Source organism: Pristiophorus japonicus, chromosome 2 (assembly GCF_044704955.1).
Source record: "Pristiophorus japonicus isolate sPriJap1 chromosome 2, sPriJap1.hap1, whole genome shotgun sequence".
In the NCBI taxonomy this organism is placed as follows: domain Eukaryota; kingdom Metazoa; phylum Chordata; class Chondrichthyes; family Pristiophoridae; genus Pristiophorus; species Pristiophorus japonicus.
In genome coordinates, this window is record NC_091978.1 from 72,053,685 (window position 1) to 72,075,634 (window position 21,950).

General features: G+C 43.5%; 1 protein-coding gene across 2 annotated transcripts in view; it reads right to left on the minus strand.

The window, feature by feature from the left end:
- amacr (alpha-methylacyl-CoA racemase) overlaps positions 1–19,227 on the minus strand; it is a 112,803-nt gene extending 93,576 nt beyond the window's left edge. The window contains exon 1 of one of the 2 annotated variants that reach the window (XM_070867909.1): positions 19,054–19,227. The gene's annotated coding sequence lies outside the window, so the exon portion shown is untranslated. The remainder of the gene's footprint in view (positions 1–19,053) is intronic. The other variant, XM_070867917.1, reaches the window with a different exon arrangement.
- Positions 19,228–21,950: the final 2,723 nt, after the last annotated feature.

The window sequence follows — 21,950 nt, forward strand, 5'->3', positions numbered from 1 at the left end:
GCAATATTCTATGTGAGGCCTCCCTGCTCCTATACTCAAATCCCCTAGCTACGAAGGCCAACATACCATTTGCCTTCTTCACCACCTGCTGTACCTGCATGCCAGCTTTCAATGACTGATGTACCATGACACCTCGGTCTCATTGCACCTCCCCTTTTCCTAATCTATCACCATTCAGATAATATTCTGCCTTCGTGTTTTAGCCCCAAAAGTGGATAACCTCACATTTATCCACATTATACTGCATCTGCCATGCAGTTGCCCACTCACCTAACCTGTCCAAGTCATCCTTCAGCCTCTTAGCGTCCTCCTCACAGCTCAGTGTCATCTGCAAACTTGGGAGATATTACACTCAATTCCTTCATCTAAATCATTAATGTATATTGTAAATAGCTGGGGTCCCAGCACTGAGCCCTGGCGGCACCCACTAGTCACTGCCTGCCATTGTGAAAAGGACCTGTTTATCCCGACTCTTTGCTTCCTGTCTGCCAACCAGTTCTCTATCCATGTCAGTACATTACCCCCAATACCATGTGCTTTAATTTTGCACACCAATCTCTTGTGTGGGACCTTGTCAAAAGCCTTTTCAAAGTCCAAATACATCACATTCACTGGTTCTCCCTTGTCCAATCTACAAGTTACATCCTCAAAAAATTCCAGAAGATTTGTCAAGCATGATTTCCCTTTCATAAATCCATGCTGACTTGGACCGATCCTGTCACTGCTTTCCAAATGCGCTGCTATTTCATCTTTAATAATTGATTCCAACATTTTCCCCACTACTGATGTCAGGCTAACCAGCCTACAATTACCCATTTTCTCTCTCCTTCCTTTTTTAAAAAGTGCCGTTAGATTAGCTACCCTCCAGTCCATAAGAACTGATCCAGAGTCGATAGACTGTTGGAAAATGATCACCAATGCATTCACTATTTCTAGGGCCTCTTCCTTAAGTACTCTGGGATGCATACTATCAGGCCCCAGGGGATTTATCGGCCTTCAATCCCATCAATTTCCCGAACACAATTTCTCACCTAATAAGGATTTCCTTCAGTTCCTCCTTCTCAGTCCCCTAGTATTTCCGGAAGGTTATTGGTGTCTTCCTTCGTGAAGACTGAACCAAAGTATTTGTTCAATTGGTCTGCCATTTCTTTGTTCCCCATTATAAATTCACCTGAATCTGGCTGCAAGGGACCTATGTTTGTCTTCACTAATCTTTTTCTCTTCACTAATCTTTTTCTCTTCACATATCTATAGAAGCTTTTGCAGTCAGTTTTTAATGTTCCCAGCAAGCTTCCTCTCATACTCTTATTTTCCCCCTCCTAATTAAACCCTTTGTCCTCCTCTGCTGAATTCTAAATTTCTCCCAGTCCTCAGGTCTGCTACTTTTTCTGGCCAAATTTATATGCCTCTTCCTTGGATTTAACACTATCCTTCACTTCCCTTGTTAGCCACGGTTAAGCCACCTTCCCCGTTTTATTTTTACTCCAGACAGGGATGTACAATTGTTGAAGTTCATCCATGTGATCTTTAAATGTTTGCCATTGCCTATCCACCATCAACCCTTTAAGTATCATTTGCCAGTCCATTCTAGCCAATTCATGTCTCATACCTTTCCTTAAGTTCAGGGCCCTAGTCTCGGAATTAACTGCGTCATTCTCCATCTTAATAAGGAATTCTACCATATTATGGTCACTCTTCCCCAAGGGGCCTCGCACAACAAGATTGCTAATTAGTCCTTTCTCACTACACATCATCCAGCCGAGGATGGCCAGCCCTCTAGTTGGTTCCTCGACATATTGGTCTAGAAAACCATCCCTAATACACTCCAGGAAATCCTCCTGCACCGTATTGCTACCAGTTTGGTTAGCCCAATCAATATGTAGATTAAAGTCACCCATGATAACTGCTGTACCTTTATTGCACACATCCCTAATTTCTTGTTTGATGCTGTCCCCAACCTCACTGCTACTGTTTGGTGGTCTGTACACAACTCCCACTAGCATTTTCTGCTCTTTGGTATTCTGCAGCTCCACCCATACAGATTCCACATCATCCAAGCTAATGTCCTTCCTTACTATTGCGTTAATTTCCTCTTTATGCAGCAACGCTACTGAACCTCCTTTTCCTTTCTGTCTAGCCTTCCTGAACGTTGAATACCCCAGCCTTGGTCACCCTGGAGCAATGTCTCTGTGATGCCAATTATATCATATTCATTAATTGCTGCCTGTGCAGTTAATTCATCCACCTTATATACGAACACGCCTCGCATTGAGGCACAGAGCCTTCAGGCTTGTCTTTTTAACACACTTTGCCCTTTTAGAATTTTGCTGTAATATGACCCTTTTTGATTTTTGTCATGGGTTTCTCTGCCCTCCACTTTTACTTTTCTTCTTTCTATCTTTTGCTTCTGTCTCCCTGCATAGGTTCCCATCCCCTGCCATATCTAACACTGACATTCATCTAGTATCCTGTAATAACCTGGAAGGTCCTAATGCACGTGTAATAAGCAAAACAGGAATACTGTAAAGTCGCAGGGAGCAAAGAAGATCAAATACTTTTCATGCAATTACTGCAGATTGGTCACATCTCTTCATTTCCATTACTCTGCCCTAAAACTGCTGCTACTGCAGGAGCCGAATCAGGTCAGAGTCAGAGTGATTTTCCTTTGAGCTTAACTTTTTTTTTTAAAAAGAGGTAAATGTTTTGACAGATAATATCTTTTATTTCAGATAGTTGTCTCATGTTCTTTATTAAAACACTTATATCCAACCACCACTCCTTTTAAAATGTCTGGTGGAATCTTAAATGATACTGTTGCTTCAAATTGCAAGTTTTTAAGGTCGCCTTAGAATACATAAAATAAAAATAGAAAATGTTGTAGACAAATATAACAGACCACCTGAAAGTGAAAGATACGTTAATGTTTTAGTTGAGATCCTTCAACAGAATTAAAAAAGAAAGTCTGAATATTCTAAGATATTTTACCACTCTTTCAGATGCTGATAACCGGCCGTATAATCTTTTATACATCAATCAACCAGAACTGGTCACTGGCTGCAATTAATTACACTTCAATGCATTAGTTTGCAGTGACGCTGCACGCTTGTGAAGTTTGAGAAATTTTGAGACTGCTTATTCCACAAGTTGAATAACCCTCCCTTTACCATTTTACAGTGTCAACTGTGGCTCAGTGGAAAGCACACTCGGCTCGGAGTCAGAAGGTCATGGGTTCAAGTCCCACTCCAGGAACCTGAGCACATGACACTCTAGTGCAGTGCTAATGCAGCAGTGCACTGTCGGAGCTGCCATCTTTCAGATGAGACTTTAAACTGAGCGTCTGCTCTCTCAGGTGGATATAAAAGATCTCATGGCATTATTTCGAAGAAGAGCAGGGGAGGTATCCCCGGTGTCCTGGCCAATATTTATCCCTCAAATCAACATAACAAAGAGAGATTATCTGGTCATCACATTGCTGTTTGTGGGAGTTTGTTGTGTGCAAGTTGGCTGCCACGATTCCCACAGTACAACAGTGACTACAATCCAGAAGTACTTAATTGGTTGTAAAACGCTTTGAGATGACCAGTGGTTGTGAAAGGTGCTATATAAATTTAAGACTTTCTTTGACCATAACCTCCATCCTAGTGAAAATTTTGCTCAAATACATCCTGATCGCCAAATGTAATCATGCAAATTCCAAGACATTTTTTTTTTAAATCCTTTCCCTTAACTTCCCTATATTCTGGCTGGCTGTTCCCCAAAGTTAGCAGCATGAGATCCTTGGTGCACCATTAAATATTTGCTAAGCTCAGTTTATACTTACCAATCCCAGCAAGGTTTTTATGAAAGAGCTATTGAATATAATGGCCCAGAATTTGAAGTCAGCGGCAAACTGACAGCATTTGCCGCTGACCTCGAAGAAAGTTGCCCATAAAGATCTAACGATCTCTGTGGCATTGATTTCAGCTCTCCTGACCTTTGTTCGAATCTGGCGCCAAATCAAGTGAATCTCCAGCTTTCAGCAACAGTGATGTCATCAAGCAGGCTAAGCAGCCAATCACATTGAAGAATTCTCACCAACAGCAAACCAGGAAGTAAAATGCGCAGATTATAATTTACTTTTTATAAATTTTAGAGCGCGAAACAAAAATTGGGACATACTCATAGGATTAAACAAATTTAATATATATAATATATTAAAAACCATGTGATTCTTAAAAAAATGTGATTCTCAACATAATAATGGCAAAATTTCACATTCCACAAATATAAAATTCATTTTTCAGAGCCAGATCGGTTGTTCAGCAGTCAGCACGCCATTAAAAAACCCCAGTTGCACCTCTTTCAAGGCTCAATTTTTTTTTTTGGGGGGGGGGGGATGGTGTTTGGGGAAGAGGGGGCGTTTAATAGCAATATTCCAGCATAATAGGGAAGTTTTCATCCTTATATGTGATTTCACCGATTGCTGGCTATGGGGAGTTCCACAGCACAGCCTGTGGCGGACCTTCCCCACGCCTCATCCCGTGGCGGACCTTCCCCACGCCTCATCCCTTCCCCGTGCTGGCAAGGGTCCAGTCATTTTTATTTTACCACTGCAAAATCTGGACCAATGTACCAACTGGAACTTTGTTGCACTATTCTATTTGGGAAGAGTGCAGTATTTCAATACCACTAACTCGGTCATAGTTTATCCATTTTTGATCTACATTTTTCTAGACGATCTGCTTAATTTGCTCATGTCCTTCTGAATGCCATTATTCGTTTTGGTGTCTCATCCCTTCCCTGGGTATCCCTAGTCATAAGTTATTGATTCCATTTTTAAACACGTTGCTTACCATGACTTTTTGAAGGGAAATCAACTGACTTTATTTGGAACTATGTTACACTATTTCAGAGAAACATAGAAAATAGGTGCTGGAATAGGCCATTCGGCCCTTTGAGCCTGCACCAGCATTCAATAAGATCATGGCTGATCATTCACCTCAGTACCACTTTCTAGCTTTCTCTCCATACCCCTTGATCCCTTAAGCTGTAAGGGCCATATCTAATTCCCTCTTGAATATATCCAATGAACTGGCATCAACAACTCTCTGCGGCAGGGAATTCCACAGGTTAACAACTCGCTGAGTGAAGAAGTTTTTCCTCATCTCAGTCCTAAATAGCTTACCCCTTATCTTTAGACTTTGTCCCCTGGTTCTGGACTCCCCCAACATCGGGAACATTCTTCCTGCATCTAACCTGTCCAGTCCCGTCAGAATTTTATTTGTTTCTATGAGATCCCCCACTCATCCTTCTAAACTCCAGCGAATACAGGCCCAGTCGATCCAGTCTCTCCTCATATGTCAGTCCTGCCATCCTGGGCATCAGTCTGCCGAATCTTCGCTGCACTCCGTCAATAGCAAGAACATCCTTCCTCGGATTAGGAGACCAAAACTGAACACAATATTCCATGTCACCAAGGTCTTGTATAACTGCAGTAAGACCTCCCTGCTCCTATATTCAAATCCCCTAGCTGTGAAGGCCAACATACCATTTGCCTTCTTTACTGCCTGCTGTACCTGCATGTACCACGACACCCAGGTCTCGTTGCACCACCGCTTTTCCTAACCTGCCACCATTCAGATAATATTCTGCCTTCGTGTTTTTGCCCCAAAGTGGATAAACTCACATTTATCCACATTACACTGCATCAGCCATGCATTTGCCCACTCACCCAACCTATCCAAGTCACCCTGCAGCCTCTTAGTGTCCACCTCACAGCTCACACCACAACCCAGCTTAGTGTCATCTGCAAACTTGGAGATATTACACTCAATTCTTTCATCTAAAATCAGTGATATATATTGTAAAGAGCTGGCGTCCCAACACTGAGCCCTGCAGCACCCTACTAGTCACTGCTTGCCATTCTAAAAAGGACCCGTTTATCCCGACTCTCTGCTTCCTGTCTGCCAACCAGTTCTCTATCCACGTCAGTACATTACCCCCGATACCATGTGCTTTGATTTTACACACCAATCTCTTGTGTGGGACCTTGTCAAAAGCCTTTTGAAAGTCCAAATACATCACATCCACTGGTTCTCCCTCATCCACTCTACTAGTTATATCCTCAAAAAATTCCAGAAGATTTGTCAAGCATGATTTCCCTTTCATAAATCCATGCTGACTTGGACCGATCCCGTCACTGCTTTCCAAATTCTGCTGCTATTTAATCTTTAATAATTGATTCCAACATTTTCCCCACTACTGATGTCAGGCTAACCGGTCTATACTTACCCGTTTTCTCTCTCCTTCCTTTTTTAAAAAGTGGTTTTACATTAGCTACCCTCCAGTCCATAGGAACTGATCCAGAGTCGATAGATTGTTGGAAAATGATCACCAATGCATCCACTATTTCTAGGGCCTCTTCCTTAAGTATTCTGGGATGCAGACTATCAGGCCCCAGTGATTTTTCAGCCTTCAATCCCATCAATTTCCCTAACACAATTTCACACACAATAAGGATTTCTTTCAGTTCCTTCTTCTCACTAGACCCTCGGTCCTCTAGTATTTCCGGAAGGTTATTTTTGTCCTCCTTCGTGAAGACAGAACCAAAGTATTTGTTCAATTGGTCTGCCATTTCTTTGTTCGCCATTATAAATTCACCTGAATCTGACTGCGGGGGACCTACATTTGTCTTCACTAATCTTTGTCTCTTCACATATTTATAACAGCCTTTGCAACCAGTTTTTAATGTTCCCAGCAAGCTTCTTTTCATACTCTATTTTCCCAATCATAATTAAACCCTTTCTCCTCCTCTGCTGAATTCCAAATTTCTCCCAGTCCTCAGGTTTGCTACTTTTTCTGGGCAAATTTATATGCCTCTTCCTTGGATTTAACACTATCCTTAATTTCCCTTGTTAGCCACGGTTGAGCCACCTTCCCCATTTTATTTTTACTCCAGACAGGAATGTACAATTATTGAAGTTCATCCATGTGATCTTAAAATATTTGCCATTGCCTATCCACCGTCAACCCTTTAAGTATCATTAGCCAGTCTATTCTAGCCAATTCACGTCTCATACCATCAAAGTTATCTTTCCTTAAGTTCAGGACCCTAGTCTCCAAATTAACTGTGTCACTCTCCATCTTAATAAGAAATTCTACCATATTATGATCACTCTTCCCCAAGGGGCCTCGCACAAGATTGCTAATTAGTCCTTTCTCATTACACATCAACCAGTATAGAATGGCCAGCCCTCTAGTTGGTTCCTCGACATATTGGTCGAGAAAACCATCCCTAATACACTCCAGGAAATCCTCCTGCACCGTATTGCTACCAGTTTGGTTAGCCCAATCTATATGTAGATTAAAGTCGCCCATGATAACTGCTGGACCTTTATTGCACACATCCCTAATTTCTTGTTTGATGCTGTCCCCAACCTCACTACTATTGCTTGGCGGTTTGTACACAACTCCCACTAGCGTGTTCTGCCCTTTGGTATTCCGCAGCTCGACCCATACAGATTCCACATCATCCCATCTAATGTCCTTCCTTACTATTGCTTTAATTTCCTCTTTAACCAGCAACGCTATCCCACCTCCTTTTCTTTTGTGTCTATCCTTCCTGAATGTTGAATACCCCTGGATGTTGAGTTCCCAGCCTTGGTCACGCTGGAGCCGTGTCTCCGTGATGCCAATTATATCATATTCATTAATTGCTGCCTGTGCAGTTAATTTGTCCATCTTATTAGGGCGAGAAAGCAGGAATGGGGTACTGAAGTTGAATGTTCAGCCATGAACTCATTGAATGGCAGTGCAGGCTAGAAGGGCCGAATGGCCTACTCCTGCACCTATTTTCTATGTTTCTATGTTTCTATGAAGCATAGAGCCGTCAGGCTTGTCTTTTTTAACACACTTTGCCTCTTTAGAATTTTGCTGTAATGTGGTCCTTTTTGTTTTTTGCCTTGGGTTTCTCTGACCTCCAGTTTTACTTTTCTTCTTTCTATCTTTTGCTTCTGCCCCCATTCTATTTCCCTGTCTCCCTGCATAGGTTTCCATCCCCCTGCCATATTAGTTTAACCCCTCCTCAACAGCACTAGCAAACACTTCGCCTCGGACATTGATTCCAGTCCTGCCCAGGTGCAGACCGTCTGGTTTGTTCTGGTCCCACCTCCCCCAGAACCGGTTCCAATGTCCCAGGAATTTAAATCCCTCCCTTCTGCACCACTCCTCAAGCCACGTATTCATCTTAGCTATCCTGCAATTCCTACTCTGACTAGCACGTGGCATTGGTAGCAATCCTGAGATTACTTGTTTTTTCAGAATTCTTCGACTCCTGTCTTTCAGTATATAATATATATATATATATATATTCCTCCAGTCACTTGTGTTTCATTAGCAAAATCCATAGGCAAGAAGTATCCTCCACATTACTTCTACAACAAACATAAACAAAAGAGGTTGTACAGAACTCCATCAGGCTCTATCCCCTTTGCCAAGACACAGCTTTTTCCCCCTTCACCGTCATAAGAATATAACAGATAGGAGCAGGAGTAAGCCACTTGGTCCCGCGAGCCTGCTCCACCATTTAATAAGGTCATGGCTGATCTGATCATGGACTCAGCTCCACTTCCCTGCCCGCTCCCTATAATCCTTTATTCCCTTATCGTTCAAAAATCTGTCCATTGCCACCTTAAATATATTCAATGACCCAGCCTCCACAGCTCTCTGGGGCAAAGAATTCCATAGATTTACAACCCTCAGAAGAAATTCCTCCTCATCTCAGTTTTAAATGGGCGGCCCCTTATTCTCCAAGTTTTAGTTACCCCTGAGTGGAAATATCCCCTCTGCATCCACCTTGTCGAGCCCTCTCAATGGGCCCCAAGTTTCTACAAGAAAAAAAACGGCGCACCTCCGAGCTGGGCGCCCGTTTCTCGCGCCTAAAAAAATCCTCGGTATTCTCCACTTACTTACAGGTCCTCTGGCCCTCAGCGCAGCCAGCACAAGCTGTAGGGGGGGCGGAGCCAGGTCCCGGCACTGAAAACAGTGCCGGGACCTCTGCACATGCGCGCTACAGTCGGCACGCAAGTGCAGTAGCTCCAGGCGCCGAACTGTGTGGGAGGGGCCCGAAGCACGCAGCCCCTAGCCCTGGCTGAATGGCCTCACTGGGGCTGCGTGGATAAGGCTCCTCCCACGGCCAGCTCCTGCTCCCAACAAGACCCGACACCCGCTCCCCCCCCCCCGCCGGCCCGACCCCCGCTCCCCCCGCTCCCCCCCCCCCAGCTGACCAGACACCCGCTCCCCCCCCCCCCCCCCCACCCCCACCCGCAACCCGACCCGAGACCCAACACCCGCTCCGCGCTCCTGTTCCCTGACCCGACCCCCGGACTGGATCTCTCCTCTCTCCTCTCTCCTCTCTCCTCTCTCCTCTCTCCTCTCTCCTCTCTCCTCTCTCCTCTCTCCTCTCTCCTCTCTCCTCTCTCCTCTCTCCTCTCTCCTCTCTCCTCTCTCCTGCTCAGCGACACGAACGACTTTCTCCCCCCCTCCCCCCCCTCTCCCGCTCAGCGGCACGAACGGCTGCAGAATTCTCCCTGGCTGAAGCACTTTCACACAGGTAGGAAGATGGTTTATTTAATCTTTTCTTGGCTTATAAATGTTTATTCAGGTTGGATTTATTTGTATAATATTTGTAGAAGTATAAATAAGGATTTATTGTCGAATTTAATGAGTTCCCTTCCCCCCCCCACCTCGTTCTGGACGCCTAATTTGTAACCTGCACCTGATTTTTTTTAATGTGCAGAACAGGTTTTTTCAGTTCTACAAAAATCTTCACTGGCTCCATTCTACTTTAGTTTGGAGTACATTTTCACTGTGGAAACTTTCAAATCAGGCGTCAGTGGCCGGATACGCCCCCTTTTGAAGAAAAAATTCTGTTCTAAACTAGAACTGTTCTACCTGACTAGAACTGCAGAAAAAAAAATGTGGAGAATTGCGATTTCTAAAATAGTCCGTTCTCCACCAGTTGCTCCTAAAAATCAGGCGCGAATCATGTGGAAACTTGGGCCCACAATCTTATATGTTTCGATGAGAGGTGATCTTACTCTTCTGAACTCCAATGAGTCTAGGCCCAACCTATCCTCATAACTCAAACCCCTCATTTCCAGAATCAACCTAGTGAACCTTCTCTGAACTGCCTCCAATGCACGTATATCCTTCCTTAAATACCAAGATCAAAACTGTGCGCAGTACGCCAGGTGTGGCCTCACCAATACCCTGTACATTTGCTGCAGGACTTCTCTGCTTTTATACTCTATCCCCCTTGCAATAAAGGCCAACATTTCATTTGCCTTCCTGATTACTTGCTGTACCTGCATATTAATTTTTTTGTGTTTATGCGTAAGGACCCCTAGGTCCCTCTGTGCTGCAGCAGTTTGTAATTTTTTTCCATTTAAATTATAATTTGCTTTTCTATCTTTTCTGCCAAAGAGGATAACCTCACATTATACTCCATCTGCCAAATTTTTGCCCACTCACTTAGCCTGCCTATATCCCTTTGCAGATTTTGTGTCCTCCTCACAATTTGCATTCCCACTCATCTTTGTATGATCAGCAAACTTGGCTACATTACACTCGGTCCCTTCATCCAAATCATTAATTCAACACAAGCAAGAATGACCACCTGCTACACTAAGATTCCTGTTTCTCTGTTCCACCATGGCAAACTGGACTCCGCAAAATGAGCACAATACTAAAATAGCATCTGATTAGCACTCTATAACTGCAGTAGTACTTCATTGATCTTCTATTTTATACCTCTGGATGAAGCTTAACAGCCCATTGTTTTTTTTTAAAATTGCACGTGAGCCATCTTTAAATGACTTCTCTACCTGGAACCCTAAAATCACTTTACTGCCAGCTTCCATCATCACACCAACGATTTCCATTTAGATTGTCTTCCCGTTTGCCATTTTTACATCCAAGGAGGACGGGTAGTCGCTAGTGCTATTAAACTAGCTTGGCAGGGGGGTAGGAACCTGAGAGTAGATTTAGTAAGGAGAGAAGCAAAGCAGGAAATGGAAAGCAGAAAATTAGTAAGCAAGTTTGGAAGGCAGGGGGAAAAAAGGCTCAAAAATAGACAACAATGCAGTTTGGTAATGCTAAATGGCATATACTTCAATGCAAGGAGTCTAGGAAATAAGGCAGATGAACTAAAGGCATAGATACACACATGGGAGTACGATATTATAGCTATTACTGAGACATGGCTGAAAAGGCAGGAATGACAGCTCAACATTCCTGGTTACAGGGTTTTTAGACGAGAAAGAGAGGGGGCTAAAAAAGAAGTGGGGGTGGCAGTATTGGTTAAAGAAACAATTACAGCTGTGAGAAGGGATGATATGTTAGACGGATCATCAAATGAGGCCATAAGGGTTGAACTAAAGAACAAAGAAGGGCAATCACACTGTACTATAGACCCCCAAACAGTCCGAGGGAGATAGAAAAGCAGATTTGTGGGCAAATTTCTGACAAATGCAAAAACAATAGGGCAGTAATAGTGGGGACTTTCAATTATCCTAATATTAACTGTGATATTATCAGTGTAAAAGGTATAGAGGACACAGAATTCATAAATTGCATTCTGGAGAACTTTTTTAGCCAGTACGTAGCAAGCCCAACAAGATGGGGGGAGGGGGTGGGGGCGCAGTTCTGGATTTAGTTTTAGGGAATGAAGCTGGGCAGGTGAAAGGAGTATCAGTGGGAGAGTATTTTTTGTGGTAGTGATCATAATTCAGTTAGTTTTAGCATAATTATGGATAAGGCCAAAGATAAAACAGGAGTAAAGGTTCTAAATTGGTGGAAGGCCAATCTTACTAGGTTGAGAAGTGATTTAGCAAAAGTGAGCTGGTAACAGCTACTCGAAGGTAAATCAGTGTTAGAGCAGTGGGAGGCATTCAAGAGGGAGATAGAGTGTTCAGAGTAAATATGTTCCCACAAAGAAAAAGGGCAGAACTGCCAAATTTAGAGCCCCCTGGATGACAAGGTGCATACAGGGTAAGATAAGGCAAACAGGGAAGGTTATATCAGATATCGAGAGCTCAATACTGCAGAAAGCCTGGAAGAGTACAGGAAGTGTAGGAATGAAATTAAGGAGGAAATTAGGAAAGCAAAGAGAGGGCATGAAAGAATACTGGCAAATAGAATCAAAGAAAACCCAAAGATGTTTTATAATTACTTAGAGAAAAAGGTTAACTAAGGAAAGAGTAGGGCCTATTAGGGACCGAAATGGTGATCCATGTGTGGAGGTGGAGGATGTAGGCAAGATGAATACTTTGCAGCTGTCTTCACAAAAGAGGGGGATGATGCTGACATTGAGGTTAAGGAGAAAGAGTGAAATATTGGATGGGATAAACAAAGGAAGAGAGGAAGTATAAAAGAGGTTTAGCATCTTTGAAAGTAGATAAAATCGCCAGATCCGATGAAATATATCTTTGGCGATTAAAAGAAACAAGGGATGAAATTGCAGAGGCTCTGACCATCACTTTCCAATCCTCCCTAGCTACAGGAGTGGTGCTAGAGAATTGGAGAACTGCTAACGTTGAACCATTGTTTAAAAAGAGAGGAAGGGATAAACCGAGTAATTACAGGCCAGTTAATTTGGCAAATTATTGTAATCAATTCTGAGGGACAGTATAAACCTTCATTTAGAAAGACAGATTAATCACAGACAGTCAGCATGGATTTGTTAAGGGAAGGACGTGTCTGACTAACATGATTTAATTTTTTGAGGTAACAAGGAGGGTCGATGAGGGTAGTGCATTTGATGTAGTCTACATGGATTTTAGCAAGGCTTTTGACAAGGTCCCACATGGCAGGCTGATCAAAATTAAAAGCCCATGGGATCCAAGGGAGAGTGGCAAATTGGAATCAAAATTGGCGAAGTTGCAGGAAACAAAGGGTTGACTGGTATTTTTGCGACTAGAAGGCTGATTCCAGCGGGGTTCCACAGGGCTCAGTACTCAGTCCCTTGCTTTTTGTAATATATATTAATGATTTAGACTGAAATGTAGGGGGTGTGATAAAGAAATCCGCATTTGATACAAAAAATTGGCAATACGGCAAGGGAATACACAATAAATGGAAGAATACCGAGAGGTGTGGAGGAACAGAGGGATCTTGGGGTGTATGTTCACAGATCCTTAAAAGGTAGCAGGAGCGGTTGATAAGGTAGTTAAAAAAGGCAAACGGAATGCTTTCCTTTATTAGCTGAGGTATAGAATAAGAGAGCAGGGAATTTATGCTTGAACTGTATAAAACACTAGTTAGGCCACAGCTTGAGTACTGCGTACAGTTCTGGTCACCACATTACAGGAAAGATGTGATTGCACTAGAAAGGATGCAGGAGATTGACTAGGATGTTGCCAGGATTGGAAAATTTGCGCTATGACGAAAGATTGGATAGGCTGGGGTTGTTTTCTTTGGAACAGAGGAGACTGAAGGGATATTTAATTGAGGTGTATAAAATTATATGGGGAATAGATAGTGGATAGGAAGGACCTGTTTCCCTTAGCAGAGTGGTCAATAACCAGGGGGCATAGATTTAAAGCAGTTGGTGGAAACACAAAAAATAGGTACAGGAGTTGGCCATTCGGCCCTTCGAGCCTGCACCATCATTCAACATGATCATGCAACTTCAGTACCCGATTCCGACTTTCTCCCTTGATCCCTTTAGCCGTAAGGGCCACATTTAACTCCCTTTTGAATATATCTAATGAACTGCCTTCAACAACTTTCTGTGGTAGAGAATTCCACAGGTTCACAATTCTCTGAGTGAAGAAGTTTCTCCTCGTCTCGGTCCTAAATGGCTTACCCCTTATCCTTAGAATGTGACCCCTGGTTCTGGACTTCCCCAACATTGGGAACATTCTACCTGCATCTAACCTGTCCAATCCCGTCAGAATTTTATATATTTCTACAAGATCCCCTCTCATTCTTCTAAATTCCAGTGAATATAAACCTAGTTGATCTTGTCTTTCTTCGTATGTCAGTCCTGCCATCCCAGGAATCAGTCTGGTGAACCTTCACTGCACTCTCTCAATAGCAAGAAAGTCCTTCCTCAGATTATGAGACAAAAACTGTACACAATATTCAAGGTGTGGCCTTACCAAGGCACTGTACAACTGCAGTAAAACCTCCCTGCTTCTATACTCAAATCCTCTCGATATGAAGGCCAACATGCCATTTGCCTTCTTCACCGCCTGCTGTACCTGCATGCCAACTTTCAATGACTGATGTACCATGACACCCAGGTCTCGTTGCACCTCCCCTTTTCCTAATCTGTCACCATTCAGATATTAATCTGCCTTCCTGTTTTTGCCACCAAAGTGGATAACCTCACATTTATCTACATTATACTGTATCTGCCATGTATTTGCCCACTCACCTAACCTGTCCAAGTCACCCTGCAGCCTCTTAGCATCCTCCTCACAGCTCACACTGCCACCCAGCTTAGTGTCATCGGCAAACTTGGAGATATTACATTCAATTCCTTCGTGTAAATCATTAACGTATATTGTAAATAGCTGGGGTCCCAGCACTTAACCTTGCGGTACCCCACTAATCATTGCCTGCCATTCTGAAAAGGACCTGTTTATTCCTACGCTTTGCTTCCTGTCTGCCAACCAGTTCTCTATCCACGTCAATACATGGATAGAAGGATTAGAGAGCATATGCGGAAAAATCTTTTCACACAGAGGGTGGTGGGGGTCTGGAATTCACTGCCTGAAAAGGTAGAGACAGAAAAGCTCATCACATTTTAAAAAATACTTGGATGTGCACTTAAAGAGCCATGACTTACAGGGCTACGGTCCTCATGCTGGAAGGTGGGATTAGGTTGGGTAGCTCTTTTTCGACCGACACGGACACGATGAGCCGACTGGCCTACTTCTGTGTTGTAATTTTCTATGATTCTGTAAGGTATGTACCCGAGTATGCTCACAGGTTTGTAGAGCTGTTGCAGTGTGACTGGCTTAGCCAATCACATGATGTTCACAAGCCTGAATAAAATGCCAGTCAACTGAGTCTAGGTCATCCACAATGAGGTATGCAGTTGTGAGCCTAGTGGATGATCTGGTAATGTGTAGTTTGATTTATTAACAAAGGTGTAACAATCAACTAGTTCTTAATAGCAATGTATTGCTATGAATTCTGAAGCAAAGAACCCATGAAGCAAATACAATGCACCGGCAAATCAGTGATTCTGTGCTGATTCCATCAGTGAACACTGCAACAACGCACCGTGGAGGAGCAGGATATTACTGACAGCAACTACCAGATTTCCGAGGTTAACTGCACATGTGCAGACGCCAGAGGTTGTTGTCAGTTTTACACAGTAATGACAGCGAGCGCCAACAGTTTCGCACATTTCAGGCCAATAATGAAGTGGCATTGTAGGAGGAGAGGACTTAGCTGAATTAGAAGGGATATAAACCAAACCCCTGGGAAGATGAATCCTTCAGCAGGAGATGAAACCTTAACAGGAGATGAAATTTTAGCTGCTTGCTTGGAAAACAATACGGCTGAATTTGCGGCCCCTATGGGTGCATACGAGATGCGCACACGCCTGTAGGGGCCCCACAAGTTCCGGGTTCAGGCATGCACTGCGCTTACGTTGAAACCCAGAACTTGCGATCTGTCAAGAATTCTCTTGACAGATCGTACGAATCCAAAAGAAATGGGCCTCCACAGGTGGAGAGTTGGGCTATTTGCTCAATTTCTGCCCAGCTAACGCACTTGAAATTCTTACGCCTGGTAAGCAGGTGCAAGGCCTGCTGCTTTTACCAGCCTAAGAGTTTTATAAAATAGAAAAATTAAATGTTCTCGCACATATACATCTTATACATTTATACATCTAAAACCCTGTCCAATAAGGCAAGTTTATTTTCAGCCCCATTAAAACATAATTTTTAAATCCAAAAAATTCAATATTTGTTTAAATGTAATTAAATGGAATTTTAATTAATTTTAAATATGTAATTTTTTCTTTAATTTCATGTGTTTGTGTATTTTTTTTTAAAAAGTGATCCCCATTCATACTTTATGAGAGATCTGTACAAACGGAATCCCCAAATGTATGAATGTGGATTCCCTTTTATTGGTTGAGTCAGCCCACGTGATCCCAGGGGCGTTTAAGAACCGCATGTGCCCCTGAAATGTGTGGACCTGCTGAGACCCAGGGGCGCAAATCTACGAACCTTCCATACCACCAGGCAAATTAGGAGATTTTTCCGCCGGTGGCATCTGCCCGCAGGAAGCCTCCCACTGCAAATTTTCCCTCAATAGATTGATTGTTGTCTATGTAAACTGTTGTTATATGCCTGCCTTTTAGCTGAACAAAGTCACCTGAAGTGAGATTTATATACGTGGAGAAACCTGATGCTAAATAAACAATGATTTAAACTAATCTATTTATTGGGATGGTTAATCATACTTGAGCCTAAGGCACAAATCCCCTCTCTAAATGAACTGTAGTCCGGTTCACCAGAGATAGCAGTCAGTAGAGAGATACTTGAGATAGAAGTTCTCAGGTCCTGACCCTATCCATTGTGACACGATCCCCTACCCAGTTTTCATGAGGTCGCACCCAACTGCATGTGCCTTAATTTTGCTTGTATCATCATGGAAGAATTTTATCAAACATCTTCTGAAAAGCCAAGACATCATCTCCAATTGATGTCTGCAGGAATCTATTTCTTTGACCCAGAATTTGTGGATTACCTCTTTGAAACTGACCGCAACTTCAGGATGTTGCCTACCTGCATCTATACATGGAAATCCTTAAGTTGCGGTCAGTCATTCACTCCTCCAACAGTGACCATTTCCTGGTTCCGTCTTGAGAATTCTGCATTGTGATTGGCTGCTTAGACAGCTTGTTGACATCACTGCAACATGAGGGATCCCCCCACTACTCTACACTGATCTCACTTAGAAACATAGAAACATAGAAAATAGGTGCAGGAGTAGGCCATTCGGCCCTTCTAGCCTGCACCGCCATTCAATGAGTTCATGGCTGAACATGCAACTTCAGTACCCCATTCCTGCTTTCTCACCATACCCCTTGATTCCCCTAGTAGTAAGGACTTCATCTAACTTCTTTTTGAATATATTTAGTGAATTGGCCTCAACAACTTTCTGTGGTAGAGAATTCCACAGGTTCACCACTCTGGGTGAAGAAATTCCTCCTCATCTCGGTCCTAAATGGCTTACCCCTTATCCTTAGACTGTGTCCCCTGGTTCTGGACTTCCCCAACATTGGGAACATTCTTCCTGCATCTAACCTGTCTAACCCCGTCAGAATTTTAAACGTTTCTATGAGGTCCCCTCTCATTCTTCTGAACTCCAGTGAATACAAGCCCAGTTGATCCAGTCTTTCTTGATAGGTCAGTCCCGCCATCCCGGGAATCAGTCTGGTGAACCTTCGCTGCACTCCCTCAATAGCAAGAATGTCCTTCCTCAGGTTAGGAGACCAAAACTGTACATAATACTCCAGGTGTGGCCTCACCAAGGCCCTGTACAATTGTAGCAACACCTCCCTGCCCCTGTACTCAAATCCCCTCGCTATGAAGGCCAACATGCCATTTGCTTTCTTAACCGCCTGCTGTACCTGCATGCCAACCTTCAATGACTGATGTACAATGACACCCAGGTCTCTTTGCACCTCCCCTTTTCCTAATCTGTCACCATTCAGATAATAGTCTGTCTCTCTGTTTTTACCACCAAAGTGGATAACCTCACATTTATCCACATTATACTTCATCTGCCATGCATTTGCCCACTCACCTAACCTATCCAAGTCACTCTGCAGCCTCATAGCATCCTCCTCGCAGCTCACACGGCCATCCAACTTAGTGTCATCCGCAAATTTGGAGATACTACATTTAATCCCCTCGTCTAAATCATTAATGTAGTGTAAACAGCTGGGGCTCCAGCACAGAACCTTGCGGTACCCCACTAGTCACTGCCTGCCATTCTGAAAAGTCCCCATTTACTCCTACTCTTTGCTTCCTGTCTGACAACCAGTTCTCAATCCATGTCAGCACACTACCCACAATCCCATGTGCTTTAACTTTGCACATTAATCTCTTGTGTGGGACCTTGTCGAAAGCCTTCTGAAAGTCCAAATATACCACATCAACTGGTTCTCCCTTGTCCACCCTACTGGAAACATCCTCAAAAAATTCCAGAAGATTTGTCAAGCATGATTTCCCTTTCACAAATCCATGCTGACTTGGACCTATCATATTACCTCTTTCCAAATGCACTCATCAAAAAAGGCAAACTTCTCACCATAGCCACTGGCCACAAATTCCAGGCCTTTGTATTTTATAGAATGCTTCTACCTTACCTTTAGCTATCTTAATTTTGCTATTTTTCTATTTTCACATACCTTAAAAGCAGACTTAAAATTAATCCTAATTATCTATTACTTTCATATCCACTCCCCACTTAGTGATCCCTTCAACTTTTCTCAACATCAGTTTGCTGTTCTAGAATTTCAAAAACATAAATCAACCCTTTAACTTTTCTCACAGTTTTCTTATCTATAACAAAAGCAAAATACTGCGGATGCTGGAATCTGGAATAAACACACAAAATGCTGGAAATCTCAGCAGGTCAGGCAGCATCTTTGGAGAGGAAACAGCGTTTTTCTGCTGTCTGAATTGCTGAGTTTTCCAACATTTTCTGTTGTTATTCCTTACCTGTAATTTCATAAATGTGCTTTGTTCATTTTTACCTTAATCTTTACCGCAAAATACAGGACCAGAAAATACTTTAATGTTGGATAGTTCAAAAAAAATCTGTAACTCTCAATCATCCACTCCTTCAAATAATTCAATTCTCCCTTGGGTTTGTCCCTGCTTCCCCAGTACTGCCCCGGGCAGCGCGTTTCACCATCCTCGGCGCGGCTAAATCGACACTGACCTGCACCTAAACTTTAAACCCTGCCACCTGACTTTAACAGGTCGTGCTACCCTCGATTACAATACTAAATGTAACTGTACAAGGAACGTTTTCACTCACTTCCAGCTTGTTACAACAATTCTGGTGCCACCTCTGCCGCGCTACCAGAATGGGCGATTGTCTGCCGAGTGCTAGTGCTGCTGACTCGGGAGAGATGGACCTTATGTGCACACGAAGCTCAGCCCTGCTGCTCCCCAGAACTCACCGCTTCATTGCTGGCTGCGAGGATGACGGTGTCACGTGGTCGCATGCCATGTGATCAAATGTCACATGATCAAATCTCCAGGAAGACGCCGAACCACAGCAGGCAACCCCCTCTGCAAAGTGGTTGTACCATTTGCCGCAGTATCTGCGCTTCACATTGACATGTTTAAAAAAAATAGTCACTCTACTTCTTAGATTGTTTGTGCTTTTACTTCTCCCTTTTAGAGTGATCGTGACCATCTTTAAAAAGGGGGACGTCTGACTGCGGCAATTACAGGGGAATCTCCCTGCTATCAGCCACTGGGAAAGTTGTTGCTAGCGTTCTCCTCAACCGTCTTCTCCCTGTGGCCGAGGAGGTCCTCCCGGAGTCACAGTCCAGCCTTCGACTGCCTGAGGAAAAGAGTTTTCGAAGACTGGGCCCTCAAATCTACCACCAAGCTCGTGGTCTACAGGGCTGTAGTAATACCCGCCCTCCTGTAGGGCTCAGAGGCATGGACGATGTACAGAAGACACCTCAAGTCGCTGGAGATATATCACCAATGATGTCTCCGCAAAATCCTACAAATCTCCTGGGAGGACAGGCGCACCAACATCAGTGTCCTCGTCCAGGCTAACATCCCCAGCATTGAAGCACTGACCACACTTGATCAGCTTCACTGGGCAGGCCACATAGTTCGCATGCCAGACATGAGACTCCCAAAGCAAGTGCTCTATATGGAGCTCCTTCACAGCATACGAGCCAAAGGTGGGCAGCGGAAACATTACAAGGACACCCTCAAAGCCTCCCTGATAAAGTGCGACATCAACACTGACACCCAGGAGTCCCTGTCCAAAGACCGCCCTAAGTGGAGAAAGTGCATCCGAGAGGGTGCTGAGCACTTCGAGTCTCAATGCCGAGAGCATGCAGAAATCAAGCGCAGGCAGTGGACAGAGCGTGCGGCAAACCAGTCCCACCCACCCCTTCCCTCAACGACTATCTGTCCCACCTGTGACTCTCAGATTGGACTGTACAGCCACCTAAGAACTCACTTCAGGAGTGGAAGCAAGTTTTCCTCGATTCCGAGGGATTGCCTATGATGATGATTCTGTCCACTTTACTTCTGGGCTGTTGAAACCTGGCATTATGATCACTCTACAACTCCTGCAGTCCCTTAAGTACCCAGAGATTCTCTATCCACTTGTTCGCCTTGCGCTGGATGTTGTAATCAATTGTCAATTACTTTTTTCCAACCCCATTTTCTCTTAATCACATTTTAAATTTCATTTATCCAATTTCAATGGCTTACCATTGAATTACAGTACTTTCACAATTCAATTATTTATTTTACAACCCTGTTACTATCATCATCATCATAGGCAGTCCCTCGGAATCGTGGAAGACTTGCTTCCACACGAAAAGTGAGTTCTCAGGTGGCTGCACAGTCCAAATGCGGGAATTATAGTCTGTCACAGGTGGGACACACAGTGATTGAAAGAAGAGGTGGGTGGGGAGCCTGGTTTGCCGCACGCTCCTTCCGCTGCCTGTGCTTGATTTCTGCATGCTCTCGGCGACGAGACTCAAGGTGCTCAGCGCCCTCCCGGATGCTCTTTCCCCATTTTGAGCGGTCTTGAATCAGGGATTCCCAGGTCCTAGTGGGGATGTTTCATTTTATCAAGGAGGCTTTGAGGGTGTCCTTGAAATGTTTCCTCGACCCACCTGGGGCTTGTTACTATATTTTATCTCCAACAGCCTGATCAATTTTACCAACCTATTTTGTTGTCCCTAGTTGCTCTGTTTTACTATGTTTACAATCCCATTTCATCTTACAGCTATACTTGATTTTACAACTCCCATTGTTTTCCCTGTTAAAATCCATTTTATACTAATCTGATCAATACTGTGCTAGCTCTCAATCTGCTGCCCTCTGATATTTTTACTGAAGCTATCCCTGCTCATTTCACAGAGTCAGTAATAATACTGAATAAGTAGATGTAAAAAGGCAATCTGGAAATCTTAAATAGAACCAGAAAACAGTGGAAATACACAGCACATCCATCAGCATCTGAAAGAAAGAAAGACTTTTATTTATATAGCACCATTCACGATCACAGAACGTCTCAAAGCGTTTTACAGCCAATTAAGTAGGGGTTCTTTTTGAAGTGTGGTAATGTTTGAAACGCGGCAGCCAATTTGCGCTCAGTAAGCTCCCACAAACACCAATGTGATAAATGATCAGATAATCTGTTTTTGTTATGTTGATTGCACGATAAATATTGACCCCAGGACATCAGAGACAACTCCCCTGCTCTTCTTCGAAATAGTGCCATGGGATCTTTTACGTCCGCCTAAGAGAGCAGGTGGGGCCTCGGTTTAATGTCTCGTCCAAAAGATGGCAGCTCCGTCAGTGCAGCACTCCTTCAGCACTGCACTGACGTGTCAGCCTAGATTCATGTGCTCAAGTCTCTGGAGTGGGACTTGAACCCACAATCTTCTGACGCAAAGGCAAGTGCACTACCCACTGAGCCAAGCTGAATTATGTAACTATCCTCCACTTACTGCATTTTGCTGGAGAAATCACCCGCTTTTATCAGGAGAAGTTACTGCAGTTTTAATCACAAGTTCTGTTTGCTGCAGTTTGTAGAGAATCTTTTTAAATAGACTCTGTAAGTAGACATTGTTTGCGCTGCTATTTACTTTGCTTTTTCCTGTAAAATGCACCATTTTCCGTAAGTCCTGCCCCTGCCTCCTACTCATTGCCTGTCACAGTGGTATC